The sequence below is a fragment of the Nyctereutes procyonoides genome, unplaced genomic scaffold (genome assembly GCF_905146905.1).
Source record: "Nyctereutes procyonoides isolate TBG_1078 unplaced genomic scaffold, NYPRO_anot_genome, whole genome shotgun sequence".
NCBI classification, from domain to species: domain Eukaryota; kingdom Metazoa; phylum Chordata; class Mammalia; order Carnivora; family Canidae; genus Nyctereutes; species Nyctereutes procyonoides.
In genome coordinates, this window is record NW_026575145.1 from 9,711,866 (window position 1) to 9,729,072 (window position 17,207).

The window sequence follows — 17,207 nt, forward strand, 5'->3', positions numbered from 1 at the left end:
CTGGTGATTGATGCAATCCTTGATGTTCCTTGGCTTACAGCTATATCATTACAGTCTCTCTCCATTACCACATAAACTGCTTACCTCTGTGTCTTTTATCTCTGTGTCCAAATTTCCCTCTTTTTTCAAGGACATCAGTCACTGGATTTAAGTCCCACCCTAATTTGATATGACTTTGTTTTAACTTAATTCATTGCAATAATTCTATTTTCAAGTAAGGTCACATTCACAGGGACTGGGAGTTAGGACTTAAATATATATATTTGGAGGAGGGGGGCACAACTGCCAACTGATAAATAGTGATAATTCTCTGTAGATGGAGTTCTCTGAAAGTTCTAAACCTGTTCTGCCCCTGACAGTGGCTTCTAGGCTGATGATTTTCATAACTACTCCACTTGCAATCCGCTGGTTTTCAAGGCTTCTTCAGAGCTGGGGAATAGAGAATGGGAATAGACCAATCTGGAGGGGTGGGAGCAATGTTGATTATCTGATGGTCTCCTCAAATAACACCAATTAATTTGCTACCATAGGCTTGCCTTGCCTGAATGGCAATTTACTCTACTTGTGGTTCCTAAACCTACTTCATCATTAAAATCATCTGTGGTGATTTATTATTATTTATAAACTATATATAATAGAATATGTAATATAACATAATATATAAAATAAAATATATAACATGATATTTATTTATATCTATCTATATATCTAAACTTATATAACTTGCAACCACAGATGTAGACAGCCAGAAAGCACTGGAGATTATATGCCCCACTCTAAAGCAGACTGGACAGATCTAGTGATCATGAACCATGGGACTGGGTATCTAGCCCTCCATGCCAGAGCTGTATATAAACCTCCTAGAACTTAGATCATCCCTATAGTTAAGTGATCAAGTGAGAGGAAGAGAATCCTAGAATGACCATTTAATCAGGTGGCACTAAGAAAACTCCAAAAGAACTGATTTATAGGGATCCCTGGGTGGCGCAGCGGTTTGGCGCCTGCCTTTGGCCCAGGGCGCGATCCTGGAGACCCGGGATCGAATCCCACGTCGGGCTCCCGGTGCATGGAGCCTGCTTCTCCCTCTGCCTGTGTCTCTGCCTCTCTCTCTCTCTCTCTCTGTGCTATCATAAATAAATAAAAATTTAAAAAAAAAGAGTTTAAAAAAAAAAAAGAACTGATTTATAAATATGACAATAAGGGCATTTCATATCTTCCCTTCTCAGTCTGCTGCTAGGGCATTTGATGTGTGCTTCCTCTACTCCAGGTTACTGTACTAAGTCTCTACAGTCATTTTCCTACAATGATCATACAAGGAAGTTAACATTACCTCTATTTTGTAGACAAAGCTAAGAATATATACAATTTTTTCTAAGTATGTACATAGAAATTTCATAATTTCTCAGTAACAGAACTCAATTCTTGAGCTGATGACAGAAGATTTAATATAAACCACTCAGACCACACTCATTCAGGGTTTTAGGAAGTCTTATTGTCATAACAAACTAGTGAACATATTCAAGAGTCCTGAAAACCAGAAAACAAGTCTATAACTACTAACCCATAACTCTGGGGAAAAGAAGTACTTAAATGTGGCCAAGAATAGCAAACAATGCTAGATATATTTTTGTTGTTTTTGCCCAGTGGGCTAACTTATTATGTGAAATGAGGGTGTGGTGGTAAGACTCATTATTTGAAAAAATGACCACTTCCCAATTCCCCCATTTCTCCCTCTAAAATTTCAGATGGCAGATCTGGGAGCATAAGTAGCAGCCAATGGATACTGGATGGATAGACAAAGTGGCCAGAAAGCATCTTTCTCAAAGCCTTGGGTAGGAACATGTCATTTAGGTGACCCGCCTCAAAGGATAAGTTCTGGAATTATACTGTATCAGAAGGCAGTGATTGTAGTTTATTGTCTGGACAAGCCCCAGATACCTGGCCATCTAATGCTATGATTGTGTGCACATCAAAAGTGAACTGTTTTTGGTTCAATTCCGGGTTTTGCCACCAAAAAAAAAAAAAAAAAAAAAAAAAAGTGAATTGTTTGGCAGACACCATTATTCCCAGTGCACTGTGCTTGGTCTAAAGCATTTTCTTTCCCACTACTCCCTTCATCAACATATATAGAAAGCTCCTAAAAATGATAAACCATGAAAAAATGCTTTAAATTCTTTTTGTAAGAAAGTTGAATATAAATTAAAAAGAACAAAATAACTCTAGATTGTTTCGATACGTCATCATATCCACATAGCACTTTTTTATAGACCTATAAATGTTCTCATAACAACTTTTCATAGAAAAAATATTTTTATATGTACTATCTTGTTTTATTTATCCTCACAAAATCCTTGTGAAACTAGAGGAGTGATAGATAGGTAGAAATCTGCAGTGTCTATGACATTTCTTTCCAAGCTGGGGCCTATAGAATTATTGAAACTGTTATCATAGCAGATGAGCCATGCTTTTTATTTTAACAAGAGGCTTTTCTCCTTGAAAACATAAGAAGCAAAGGAGTTTTATATGGCTTAAAATGTCTATGTCCTAAGGTGGAGCCACATTGGACTGAAATTCACAGGTTTATGTGAAAGCCAAGTCAGAATTAAAGCTTCTTATTCACACTTCTCCTGTATTTGGCAGGTGATGCAGAAAGTATGGAACGATGCTAGGAAATCCTCACTTTCAGATGTTAGCACCTTCATCTGTACCCCCTCACATGATCTTCACATTTCTTCTTTTTCCCCTATTTGAGGTCTCAGAGAAGGTAGCAATAGGGTAGCTGACCCTGACATTTGTGGTCTTAACATTCCCATCCATAATTTGAGACTCTCATTTTTACCTTCAATTTTCCTCTCTGCCCTGGTCTTCCCTTTGGACTATACATCAATTCTAATCCATCCTAAATCACCACCACAAACAGAAATCTCATCATAGTGCTTTTCCCCTTTACTCTTCATCTCTCTCCTTCTGGTGATTTATCCCAGCTTGTTATTACATTTACCTTCATAATGTACTACATCATTTTACTGCTCTGCTCAGTAGAATCCCAGGCTCCTTCACTGAAGTCCACATTCCTGAACCCTGCAGGTCAGGGTCTTCCAAGATTTTATCAGGTTAGTCCACACTTGTATCATATTGTGCCCTGTGTTTTTGTTAAACTGAATTACTCGGTTTTGCTTAATTGTGGCTCCATGATTTTAACACATATTCCTACCACCTGGAATGCCAGCAGTCATCAGCTGGCACACTGAAATATGTCTGTACTTTCAATCCCATTTTAAATGCTACTTGCTCCAAGATATCTTCCCCAGCTACCTCCGACTCAAACCAGTTCTCTGAAGTCCCTCACCACTATTTTAATCTCTCTCAAAGCTACTGGTACATGTTTTTTTTTTTTTCATCTCCCCTACTATACTGCGTGCTGTTGAAGTGAGGAATTACGCATGACACATTTTGTAAAAAATAAATTATCTTTACATTGCGAGTTATGCGAGATGTTTCCTAACTAAATTATAATTAGGTAAGAAGGATAATCACTTTGCTTAAATGAATACTAATTTTTACACTGAATAATCAAGTTTTTACAATTTTAAATTCTTTAGAATTTCTTAACTATGTTATGCATTATTACTAAAAGTTTCCCTGGATACCTTGTATGAGTCTTCACTTCACAACATATACATATTAACTCGGGCAACTATGAAACAAAATTCTTTGATCTGTATCCCTGAAAGTCTGTCTTTCTTTGTTCCCACACATATACTCCCACATGGTTAAAAATGGAGACACTTTTCCTTCCCTCTTGTTTTATAAAGACATTCCTAAATAAGAATCCAGATGGAATCTATTTCTCCAAAAATTCTTCCAACACCTGGCTCCTCTACCCACTGTGCCCAATGTCCTCCTTTCTGAAGACCAGTGTCAGGTGTCCTGACCACTCAAAGTAGCAATTAGACTTTCTGAGGTGCCATTGTTTGGGGGAATAAAGGTGGAGGCAGATCCAAGGAAGACAGTGAACTCTATGCTGAAGAACATATGGCAATGAACTCTCCCTAGAGATAAAATTGCCCTTAGAAGGACTTATCCAATAGGACAGTCCCCAGTCCCATAGCTGTAACTTGAGGAAAACAGGGATCTCTGGGGACAGTGGCTTCTCTACTCAAGAGTCTGTAGAACTAGGCTCTTTAGTGGTTCCAGATAGCAATACCAATACAGACCCTATTACCCAACAAATCTGTGATCCAACAGGTAGACAAAAAATATATATATAAATTAAAAATGTACACATCTATGGTCCTTTTGCTCTTACCCCAAACCTCCAATATTATTGTTCTCATCTTGATAGCCCATGTGCATCATCTTTCCACCATCCTTATATCCCTTGTTTCTTGAGCCCAAAGATAGACCTATAGACTGAAATTGGAAGCAAGTGGGGAGAATGCTGAATAGATATTTCTAGGCCTCCAAAGCTGAAGGTAGATTTCTCCTCTCAGTGAGTTCACCTTTTGTACATGGTGCTGGGATGTAGATGGCATGTGAGGTAGGAATGACACTGTGTGTCCACAGTCAGGCCATCCTCTCCAGGCCACCAGGCTAGTGTTTTCCCAAATGAACTATTTTCATAGTATTAGCTGACCCAAAATACTTTTGCTTCTGTACAGCTCTATTTACCTTTCTTACTTTGAGGAGGAAAAAGTAATAGAATTTAAGAGCACATAGCTCTCTCCTTATGACTTAACACGATTTTAGTAAATTAATCGATTAATAAATTCAGCTTCTCTATCACCTTTAATATATAGGTCCTGTGAGGGCAGAAACCATGTCTGCCCGGTTCCTTCTTATGTCCACATACATGGCCTGAAATTTTTATTGAATAAATGGAGGTAAGTGGTTTGAAATATGGCTAAGTGGCAGGGTTGGTGGAGACATATATATATGCTGATCTTTTCTGAATATATATGCATTTAGCACACATGCACACACACACACACACTCACACACACACACACACATATCTTTCACCTCTTTAGCTCTATAGAAGTTGCCTATGTGCCTGTGCCCTGGACCTTGGCACCTCCCAGCTCTGCCTTTTTTTCAGGGATGCATTCCTTGTACCACTCTTTATCTCTCCAGCCATCCTCTATCCTTTTTGTTTAAATGATCTGGCATCTTCTTCTCTTTGATTATACATGGGCATGTACAGAAGGTCCAGGGGCTCTACTATGGGGGAAGAGTCCACAAGAGGACAAGGCCCACTTGACAATTGTATTGAGTATGGTCTTGTTTACCTTAACATAAGCTGGAAAAGATAAAATCTGAGCAGATGTCTGTTCAGATCTTACATGTCCACAGAATGTGGCTCCCAAGGCTATATCTTCATTACTGACAACACCTGCTCTCCAGGCCTCAGCAGCCTGCTCAACATCCCCACAAAGACTGCCTCCTGCCACAGCAAATACAACATGCCTCAAATTAAACTTATCACAGATTCCTTTTGTAACATTTATCTCTTTAATGGTACAACGCTCATTCCAGAATTTCAGGCTGGAACCTTCAAATATTCTTTTCAAATTCATTTTTTCCCTTAACCCTTATATTACATATTACCAATTCCTATTGATCGTCGCTTTGACATGTCCTTTATATTTGTTCTTTTATATGGACATCCACCACTGCCATTCCAAAGTAGGTTTTCATCACCATAGCCTTCACGTAGTTATCTTTTTTTATTTTAATATTTATATTTAGACAAGAGTGAGTGCATTTATGGTGTTATGGCCATAGACAATATTTATACCCAAATCAATTCAGAAAACCAGCTTAGTCTTTTTACAGCCTCCTTTAAAAAATCGCTTATGATTCTCATTTCCTAGCACATGACTCAATAATCTGTGACTGACTTCTCAAAATCTGGTCCTACCCTATGCACTGGCCCAACCTTACAGCCCAAGAGCCTTCAAGATGCCCATCAGGCCACAGGGTTTTTTTCCATGAAAAAAACGGAAGCATATTACATTGTTCCAGCCCCAGTGATCCGCACTGGAGACAAGGCAAAATTTGAGACAGACATGATCAATGTTTTCATGCATCCTACAATCTACCTTGGGATTTTCCCCCTTCTACTGTCAGTAGGCTCTGCCACTTAATATTAATTGCATGCCATCATATTGTCAATTCATATACAACCAAGGATTATTTATTAACCATACAGTTTGAGTAGGGCACAGTGCTAGGCAGGTGGAAGCTTCATGCTCTGGAAGTTGGAGATTATGTCGCCATTATTCACCCAGTATCTAGGACAATGCCTGAGGGTAGGGAAGTGGTCCATGACCATTTTTAAATGAAAACATTACATAATAAAAGGTTATAACCCTCAGCCATCAGAATTTAGAAGAGAGAGGAATCAGAATGATGAGCTTGCAGAAGGCTGTGCCTTGGAGGATGTGTGGGATGTGCAAGACTGAGAAGAAGGAGGGGAGCATTCCAAGCCTGTATAGCGCTGGAGTGTGAGAGGAGGAAATGAGGCCCCACCCCGCCCCTGAGCCAGCTCTTCGTGGTCCTTTGTTTCCATGGTAATGGAGTATAAACAGCCCAGCTAGCTCTTGAACCAGGATTATCCATGTGACTGTTCTCACTGATAAAATGCTGGCAGAAAGAATGTACAACGTCTGCCTCATCAGTTGTACTAGCCACTGCAGGACAGGTTATGTTGTGGAATAAACAGCACAAAGAGTTTATGCCTTGCTCTCTAAAATCCCCTGAAAGCGTGAGAACTTCTTCACATTCATTCGGGATGCCTGCAGGTTTCTTTTCTCCCAGCACCTCCACATCAACCTGCATTTCATGGTCGTCGTGGAAAGGGGAGCCAAGGCTGGAGAGACAAGTACCAGCAATGAAAATTGCAACCCACAAGTGACTCACACCACTTTGGCTCCTATTGCTTGATCAAAACTAGTCACGTGGCTGTGCCTAACTACAAATAGTGAAGAAGTATAACCCTCTGTGTGCCCATAAGGAAAAAAGAACTTTTTATTGGTAAATGTTGTTATGTCTATGACACTTATAAAAACTGAAATTGCATACCGTAGACTTATACTGTATTTTCTGAAGGTGAAACATATGTGGCGTCAATCAGTCTTTTAACATAAAAATGAGGACACCCCTCTAGGAGATGGTAGAAGCATAAGATGAAAGGGACCTGAGTCCCTGAATGGTTTTGTGGAGTAGGGCCACTACGCCAGTCTTCCCACCTCCAGACTATTGCAGAAACGAGAAATACACTTCTATCAGGTTCAAGTCCCTCTGTCTTGACGTTTCTCTCATTAATTTAGCCTATAATCCAGCCAATAGAGGGCAAGTCACGGAAGACAATGGTCTAAACTGGAGTTAAGGATTACTTAAGGAAATAGTATTGTGGCATTAAAAATCAACAAAAAGGATTATCAAGGCACATTTGTTTATTTCCAACCCAATAATAAGCTTTGAGCTAATAGGAACTAAAACACAGAAACTATTTTTTTCAAATATCTTCAAGATCTAGCAGTACATTTGTATTTGTACATGCAGAGGGTGTTCTTTTGTAGAAATTGTTGGCTGATTCATAAAAATAAGAAGAAACAAAAATATAAGAGATCAAAAGTCTATCTCTAGCTATGTCAAAAACACAAGGATCTCTGAAATACAGCACACACCTTCCAAACTGAGAAGAACATATACCACCTAGACACAGAAAAAAGTTTAGATCACAGGCAGGAACTGAAAGAATATGTGACCTCCAAACCAGCTCTGCAAGAAATTTTAAGGGGGACTCTTAAAACTCCCCTTTAAGAAGAAGTTCAAGTAACTCTGAACGTGAATGGGCTTAATGACCCCATCAAAAGGCGCAGAGTTTCAGACTGGATAAAAAAACAGGACCCATCTATTTGCTGTCTACAAGAGACTCATTTTAGACAGAAGGACACCTACAACCTGAAAATAAAAGGTTGGAGAACCATTTACCATTCAAATGGTTCTCAAAATATACCCTAAAAACTACAGAACACTTCTGAAAGAAATTGAGGAAGACACAAAGAGATGGAAAAATATTCCATGCTCATGGATTGGCAGAATTAATATTGTGAAAATGTCAATGTTACCCAGGGCAATTTACACGTATAATGCAATCCCTATCAAAATACCATGGACTTTCTTCAGAGACTTAGAACAAATTATTTTAAGATTTGTGTGGAATCAGAAAAGACCCCAAACAGCCAGGGGAATTTTAAAAAAAGAAAACCATATCTGGGGGCATCACAATGCCAGATTTCAGGTTGTACTACAAAGCTGTGTTCATCAAGACAGTGTGGTACTGGCACAAAAACAGACATATAGATCAATGGAACAGAACAGAGAACCCAGAAGTGGACCCTGAACTTTATGCTCAACTAATATACGATAAAGGAGGAAAGACGATCCACTAGAAGAAAGACAGTCTCTTCAATAAATGGTGCTGGGAAAATTGGACATCCACATGCAGAAGAATGAAACTGGACCACTCTCTTGCACCATACACAAAGATAAACTCAAAATAGATGAAAGATCTAAATGTGAGACAAGATTCCATCAAAATCCCAGAGAAGAACTCAGGCAACACCCTTTTTGAACTTGGCCACAGTAACCGGAGAAGGACAAACAGTGTATGTTCTCATTCATTTGGGGAATATGAATAATAGCGAAAGGGAATATAAGGGAAGGGAGAAGAAATGTGTGGGAAATATCAGAAAGGGAGACAGAACATAAAGACTTCTAACTCTGGGAAATGAACTAGGGGTGGTGGAGGGGGAGGAGGGTGGGGGGTGGGGGTGAATGGGTGACGGGCACTGAGGGGTACACTTGACGGGATGAGCACTGGGTGTTATTCTGTATGTTGGTAAATTGAACACCAATAAAAATTAATTTATAAAAAAAAAAAGTTTAGATCAGCCTTCTAATGGAAAGGGAGGAGATACTTAGGTGAGAACATCCATTAACCCATTGCTCCTCCAAATGCATGATGTGAAATGGTTTTACCCTCCTGAACACCACTACAGAAGAAAAGCATAACCACATAGCAGACCCTTTTGTTTATTTGCTCTTTAAGTTTTATTTTATTTTTATTATTATTTCTTTTGCTCTTTGCTTATGTTGGGACAGTAGAGAATGATTAAGGATTTTCAGTAAAGAGGTGTGTTTCTTTTGCTCTTTCACTATAAGTGATTTTCTTTTCCTCTCTATTTCTGGAACGACTAGGGGAGGAATGTGTTTCAATAAGTAAGGTCATAATCATACCCAACACTTTTTTTATATTTCACTTGAACATGGAAAAGGTCCACCTGTTTGTCCATTAGAAATACTATAAGTATTATGTTATAACAATAATAAAGCAGTATACAATTCTCTTATTAGTAACAATTAACTGAAATAAGCATCACCCAGAAGAGAGTTAATATCCTAATCTCATATCCAGAGACATGTCAAGAGTGAAATGATAGTAACCTTAAAAGGCCACTTGAAACAGTGTTAAATAAAACAAAAAAATTAGAGAATTGACAAAATAATTTGAGAAAAAGTAAAAATAAACATGTTTATAATAAAAAATGTTTTTATTATAAACATGTTTATAATAAAAAATGTTTTTATAACCTAACTCATAATGATTTATTTATGTTTATCTCATTAATCTGATTATTACCCAATTTTTTTATTAAGTTGGCTCTATAAATATATATTTCATGAGCCTCAAACCAGGTTCATGGTGAAATCATTATAAAAGTGTCTTTAACCAAAATTAGCATGGAGAACACATAGATAAGAGGATAGTCTTGCCCCTGTAGCATGGGTCAGGGGGCTGCTGATGGTAGCAGAGACAGTCTAGGGGTGGCTGAGCTGGAATTAGCTGAGGTATGTGCACTACCCATTGGAAATCAGAGCTGAAGCTTGGGAAGATTAGAATACTAGTCCTTAACTTTGATAGTGACCAACTGTAGAGCTTTGGTGTTGAGATATACAAAGGGGCTAAGCTTACCGGTTATGAATGAATGAAAATAGGTAGAGGAATAAAAAAATTATTTCTTTTTAAAATAATAAAAGCTAGATTTGAGAAGAGGACTTAAACGTGCAAGCACTTTGGCCCTGAAAATATTGAACCCAAAATTAGAGAAATCTGGCCCTCTATCTCCAGTCAGAAGCACAAGTAGATACCTGCAGGCCTCCCCAGGAGGCAGAGCCTGACCCTGAAAACCTGGGAGAAGGAGCAGTGCAAAATGTGTAGGTCCTGTGATAGATTCCTTAGTGAGAGAGCCTGAGGGCCTGAAACTGCCTACCTATTCTCTCTCCCAAACTCATAATCCTCCAACTCACTCTACCTTCAACAGGGAAGAGGCCAGGAGTATTTCAGGAAAATTATTTCATCAGGGAATATAGAGGAATAGAGAAATGATACCTCCTAAGGTAAATCACTTCAGATTTATAAAACTCAAAATTTTCTGTCTGTGAACTAGTATCTGCAGTGTACCTTTTAGCTCTGATATTTATGATCTTTAAAAGTCTCTTTGAGGCAAATCTGTACCCAGAACTGGTGAAGAGAGGGTCGTGCTCCTTGGGGGCCACTTAATGGTCACTGGAATGGGGAAGGTGTGTCTGAGCTAAGTGGTATGGACTTTGTGCCATCAGTGTGAGTTTATTCTATCATATTTCAACAAATATTTATCAAGTACCTTCTACATGCTGATGAACAGAGTGGTAAATAAAGCAGATCAGGTCCCAAGCTGCTTTCCTAGAACTTACACTCCAGTAAGAAGAGGCAATAAATAAAGGAATACACAAATGTGCAATTACCAAATGCAAAAAGGACTGTAGAGTAAGAAAAAGTGGAGGGGGTAGTTGGAGAGAGAGAGAGAGAGAGAGAGAGAGAGAGAGAGAACAACCTTCCAGGAAGAGAAAACAGTATGTGTAAAGGCCCTGTGGCTGAAATGAACACAGTATTTGTAAACCTTTAGAAGAAGGCTCTGGCTGTAGTTTAGTGAGTAAAGACATGAATGATATGAATTGAATACAGAGGGACCATGCAGACAAGGCATTATAGAATATGCCAAGGAGTTTGGATTTTATTCTTAGTGAGTGAAAAATCCATTGAAGAGTTTCAAGATAAGAAAATATATGATCTAATTTGGGATGCTAAAAAAATCTACCCCCACTGTGGAGAACAGATTTGGGGCATGGAGGATCAATACCCCCATGAAATAATGCAAGCCATGTAGCCAAAGCCATAGAGGAAAAGGAAGAAAGTATCCTTTGGACCTCTGAAATGTAGCCCCAGGGTTTCTGTGTCACAATCATCACTGTGAGAGCATCTGATGCCTAAATGAGTCATTAGAACCAAGTACGCTAGTAACTGAGAGTTGGGTGGGATGATGTTAACCTGTCAATATATGTATTAATGTTAACACTATTTACTGCTTAGTTTAGAGGAATAGAAGTGGATTTTTTTTTAAAAGACTTTATTTATTTATTTATTTATTTATTTATTTATTTAGAGAGCAACAGCAAGTGAGCATGAGCTGGGTGAGGAGCAGAAGGCAGGGTGAGGAGCAGAGGGACAGTCAGGCTACCCTGCTGAGCAGGGAGCCCCAAGTGAGGCTTGATCCCAGGACTGCAGGATCATGACCTGAGCCAAAGGCAGACACCCAACTATCTGAGCCAGACGCCCCTAGAAGTGAATTTTTTTCCAACAACCCCCATATATAATTTATTCCAAGTAGATTTTTTTAAGATTTTATTTATTTATTCATGAGACACACACACAGAGAGAGAGAGAGAGAGAGAGAGAGAGAGGCAGAGACACAGACAGAGGGAGAAGCAGGCTCCATGCAAGGAGACCGACATGGGACTTGATCCTGGGTTTCCAGGATCACACCCTGGGCTGAAGCAGCACTAAACCACTGGGCCACCCAGGCTGCCCCCAAGTAGATGTTTATACTTGTTTCATTAAAATGGCTTTCCTTATGCTCCACTCACTTCTAGCCCTCAGAAAATTTAAAATCTGGATTCTCAGGGAGCATGGGTGGCTCAGTGGGTTAAGTGTCTGACTCTTGGTTTCAGCTCAGATTGTGATCTCAGGGTCATGAGATTGAGCCCAGCATCAGGCTCCCTGCTCAGCAGAAAGTCTGCTTCTCTCTCTCTCTCTCTCTCTCTCTCTCTCTCTCGCTGTCTCCCTCTCCCTGTGTTCCTCCCCTTGCTATCACTCTTTCCTTCTCTCTTTCTCTAAAATAAGTAAATAAATCTTTAAAAATAAATAAGTAAAATCTAGATTCTGAAGTCAAATTTTGTCAGGTAATTTATTTCCCCCAGAATCCAGAATGAGCTGACCAACCAATAAGTAAATTAAATTGTGTTCATTATGGTGCTGGGCAGTGTGGGGAACCCTTGGTGAGTTTTCACCCGGGGCAGGGACTGTTTGCATAATGATTATGACACTACCCATGCCCTCCCTACTACAAAATGTTTCATAGGCTTTGGTATTTGTGACCCCTAACATATTTTTTTCCTCTATATTTTTATTTAAGTCTTCTTAGATTAGAGGACATGTGAGAGCAGTGTTTATATGGCAAATCAGACCAAAGTGGCAGTCTGAAGTGTGTAGGTGCTTAGACCAAGCCCCTTTGTCTTGGTAAAAGAAGGGACGAGACAAGGATTAGGGCAAGATGGTTTTCGTGTTGTTAGTATATTTCAAACTTCTGGTTACTGTTATAAACAATAACTGGAAGTAACACCTCCTTTACTTCACCAGCTGTCCTCCAAATTACTATCAAGTCACTGATGGCAAAAATGCCTATAAAACAGAACAAGAAACAAAAATGAGAGCCAGTGATGACTGCTGCCAGAGCTCTCCCTGAAGAAAGCACCACTGGGTAGAGCACTCCTAAAGACCACATAACTTGGCCACAGGTCTAGGGAGCTGCAGGTGGGAGTGTTACCTGTGGTCATTCACAGACCTGAGAATGCCCACCAGGAACCATCTATCCATCCTCTCAACTCATTCAACTGAGACTTATGGAGTACCTCCTATAGCCCAGATCTCAGTGGTCAGGAAACAAAACTACCTTTCTGCAAAAGGTAGAAACAGCTCAAACTGACTTCAGTAAAAAAAAGGAATGTATGGGCTCATGTAGCTCAAAAATACAAGGTGAAACCACCTAGCATCAGGCAACACTGGAGAAAAAAAAGCTCCAGTGGTTTTTTTGGAAGATCCAGGTCTTGGCTCTGTTTTCTCCTACATTTATTTCATTCTCATGAGTGGCTCTTCTTGGAGGGGAAGCTTCTTCTGGCAGTAAAACAACCAAAGTGGACATTGAACTTCCTCTTCTCCCAGCTTGAAAAAAAAAATCCCCCAAACTGGCTCTAGATCACCATGTACAGATCTGCGCGAATTACTGACTGATGGGGACTAGCCTGTGACTTGTGATGCTTTGACCAGTGGAATCCAAGTCATGTCTCTTCCCACAAGGGGCAAAGTAGGGGTGGATTCAGCTCCATCCAAATAACAGGCATGGGAATTTGTAGCAGCCAAAGAGTGGGGTAGGATGATTCCTAGGGAAACTTTTACTAGAAGAAAGGTAATGGTAAAGCAGTAGATATTAGGATGCCTGGGCAGCTCAGTGGTTGAGCATCTGCCTTCAGCTCAGGATGTGATCCTGGGTTCCTGGGGTCGAGTCCCCCATCAGTTTCCCAGCAGGGAGCCTGCTTCTCCCTCTGCCTATGTCTCTGCCTCTTTCTCTGTGTCTCTCATGAATAAGTAAATAAAATCTTTTTAAAAAGCAGTAGATATCCACTAAGTATTTAAATACCACTAGCCATTACATGAGGTACAATATAGGCTTGCCTTCACATTCTCATTGCAGGAGGATGATGGTTGCACCATACAGTGCCATAAGTGCTATAATTAGGGCAACCACATACCCTAGTTGGCCAGGATGGTCATCCATGCCCAGTGTAATTATTAACAATGTCCTCTTGTACCCTTAAAAGTGCCCTAGTTTGGACAATACATCATATGGCCACCCTGACAGTAACTGCTATATGTTCAACTGCACATAGAAAGGAGAGGGAATGACTTACTGTGAGATAGGTGAATAGGAGAGATGGAAAAGCCTTCATAAAGAAGGTGATGCTTGGGCAGCCCCGGTGGCGTAGTGGTTTAGCGCCGCCTGCAGCCTGGGGTTTGATCCTGGAGAGCCGGGCATGGAGCCTGTTTCTCCCTCTGTCTGTGTCTCTGCCCCTCTGTCTGTCTCTATGAATAAATAAACAAAATCTTAAAAAAGAAGAAGAAGAAGAAGAAGAAGAAGAAGAAGAAGAAGAAGAAGAAGAAGAAGAAGAAGAAGAAGGTGATGCTTCATCTGAGTGCTGAAGGATGTGTGGAAATGTTCCAAGTGGCTGAAGAAGCTAAAAGTGTTCCAAGCATCAGGAAAGGTGTGAAGGTATGAACAATCATTTGATTATAGGGATTGCTCCCACACCTCTGTGATCCAATAGAATCAAAGGTGTGCAGAGAAAAGGGACGGGGCAAAGGACAGGAAAGATGGGCCAGGTAGCCAGCTGCTGACCAAAAGAAGAAACACTACATTAAAATGATTTAGCCAAGTTTGTAGAATCTCGAAGGAAGCTAAAGGCTTACTAAAAATAAAATAGAAAATAGAAAAAAATATTTTGCTTTCATTTCTGGTTCCGTGAAACACTGGGGTATGTCATACCTGAGAAGTGAACCTGAGAATCCTGTTGCACTTCACTTAGATTCATAACACCGGCTGCTGAAGATGTAACCCAGACTGGAAAGATGAAAAATGTCCTCTGTCAGGCACAGACATATGTTACTGGTTTGGATCATATGTCATTTGTGACTCAAGTAATCATGAACGCGAAATGAGAAAACAAACAGTTGGGTTGTATAATCTGTTTTCTGCTTATCCTTCTTATGAGATACAATATAAAAAAAGACAGATAGAAATAGATCTATCATAGGGTGTCAACAGAGCCATACATTTGTCAAAAGAACTGGAAGAACTGTGTGTTATAAGTTGTTTCTGTAAATTGTACCCCAGATATACTGATTATTTTGCATTATTAGCTTCACATGGCCAAAAGCAGGGTTGGTTTTTTAGTGTTAAATTGTTATATTTGCAGTTGGAGAGGGAAAATGAAAATGTAATCATACAATCTTATTACCTATGGGAACTAGCTTCTTCCTAGTCTTCTATTTCTAGTCATTATATCACAATTTCTCATCCTCCTCCAGTGCAAAGATGTCAAAGTTTATTTCAGTCAAGGAAAATCTTAAAATGAATAATGAAAGTGAATGTATTATAATTTAAAATACTGTATGTGTAATAGCTAATTATTCTCTAGAGTAATGTGGGTAAGGTTAAATATCTTCATATAATAGAAGAAAAATTAAACAAAGTGTTAAACTCTAATGAATCCTATCCATTTATAGCTATAATTCATCGATGAAACGAATATTGTGTTGTCCATAAGACCACTTACCTAAAAATTGAAGAGAATAATTTGGACATCAATACAGATAACCCCTTGGGGTCTGATAGTAAAGTTGGTGTCTCTGTTCTCTTTATGCTTTGTATAGCTTCTCCTCCATCCTTGAAGCTTTCACACACCTTTGCAGTTCATATCAGACTATACCACCTTGTATACTGAAGAATAATTAACATACAGTGTTATATTAGCTTTAGGTGTACAATGCAATGATTCAACAATCATCTACTTCACTCAGCACTCCCCTTTCCTGTAGCTCACTTGCTAAATTCCTGGTCCCTTCCCTTTGCTCATAGAAGACTTCCATATGTGAAGTCTCTACTCCGGTATCCATCATTTTTATTGGTGACTTCAATTTCCTTGTGAAAAACTCATCCTTTACGTGGCTTCATAGTTCCTTGACCTTCCTCGTCTTCAGCATCCTTTTCCCCATCTTACAATAGCTAGTCACTTCCCCAGGTGTATCCTTGATCTCATTACCACTGACACTTGTGCTGCTCCTCCAATTTTTCTGTATTCAGTTCTTTAACCTTACTGCCCTTTGTTCTCTCTTTCCCACTCCAGCTGTGCTTGGATCCTACCAAGTTCTCTAAATCATCAATCTTTATTCTTGTTCATTCTTCCTGATTGCTCTTTATTCCTTATTTAGCTGATATTTCATGTTATAGCATTCTATGTACTTTAAAAGATGTAACTATCTTGCTCCTTTTTTCTTCCGTATTACTTCCCCTCAAAAAACTCTGACTCTAGTTATCCCACTATTTCTTATTTCACATTGACAACTGAACAAGTCTAGAAAAAATCATCCACTTCTGCTGACTGATTCCAATTTGAACTCATGACCACAAATTTTTACTGGATAGTCAATATTGGTTGGCTATCTTTATATTTTAATATGTGCTGGTTTCCTACTCTCCAAAATGAGACTATGTCATGATTTTCACATCTGCTTAAACTGCTAATCTGCATTCCAAGATTCAAACCACATTCTATGCACCCATTTCCGCACACCTTCATTGTAAGAGATGAACGTGCTTCTGCCAAAGCCAAAACTTGGGGGCATGCTCTCCAGCTCATGCCTTTCCCACTCTAAAACTCACTTCCTGAAATAGTCCTTCTTTTCATCCATTTATCCCTCTGACCTAATTATTTCTACTAATATAAACATGCTTTCTTGGCTTCTTCCTCTGGCTCCTGCTAAATTGTTGACTTAAGTTGCTATCTCCATTTCCTCTCCATTCCTTTCTTTCCTCAGCCCATTTCCATTGGCCTTCACCCCTTGGTCCTCTGAAACTGTGCTACGTTAGGTTAGCAACAACCAATGTTTTATCACATTCAATGATCATTTGATTGTCCTTATCTCGCTGGACTTCTCATGAGCATTTGGCGCAAGAGAAAACTTCTTGTTATAGAAACACTTTCCTCTCATGATTTTCCTCTTTTCTCACTGGCCATTTCTTTCCTGATCATCCTTCAGTTCAATCTCCAGTTGGTTTCTGGAATATATCATTCCCATATTAGGTCCTCAGCTGGGAATTCCCTTTCCCTCAATCTTTCTAGGATAATCTCTTACTGTAATTCAAGTCTCACCTTAAATAACTTCCCCTTAGAAAGGTATTTTCTGACAACTCAATTTTAGTTACTCA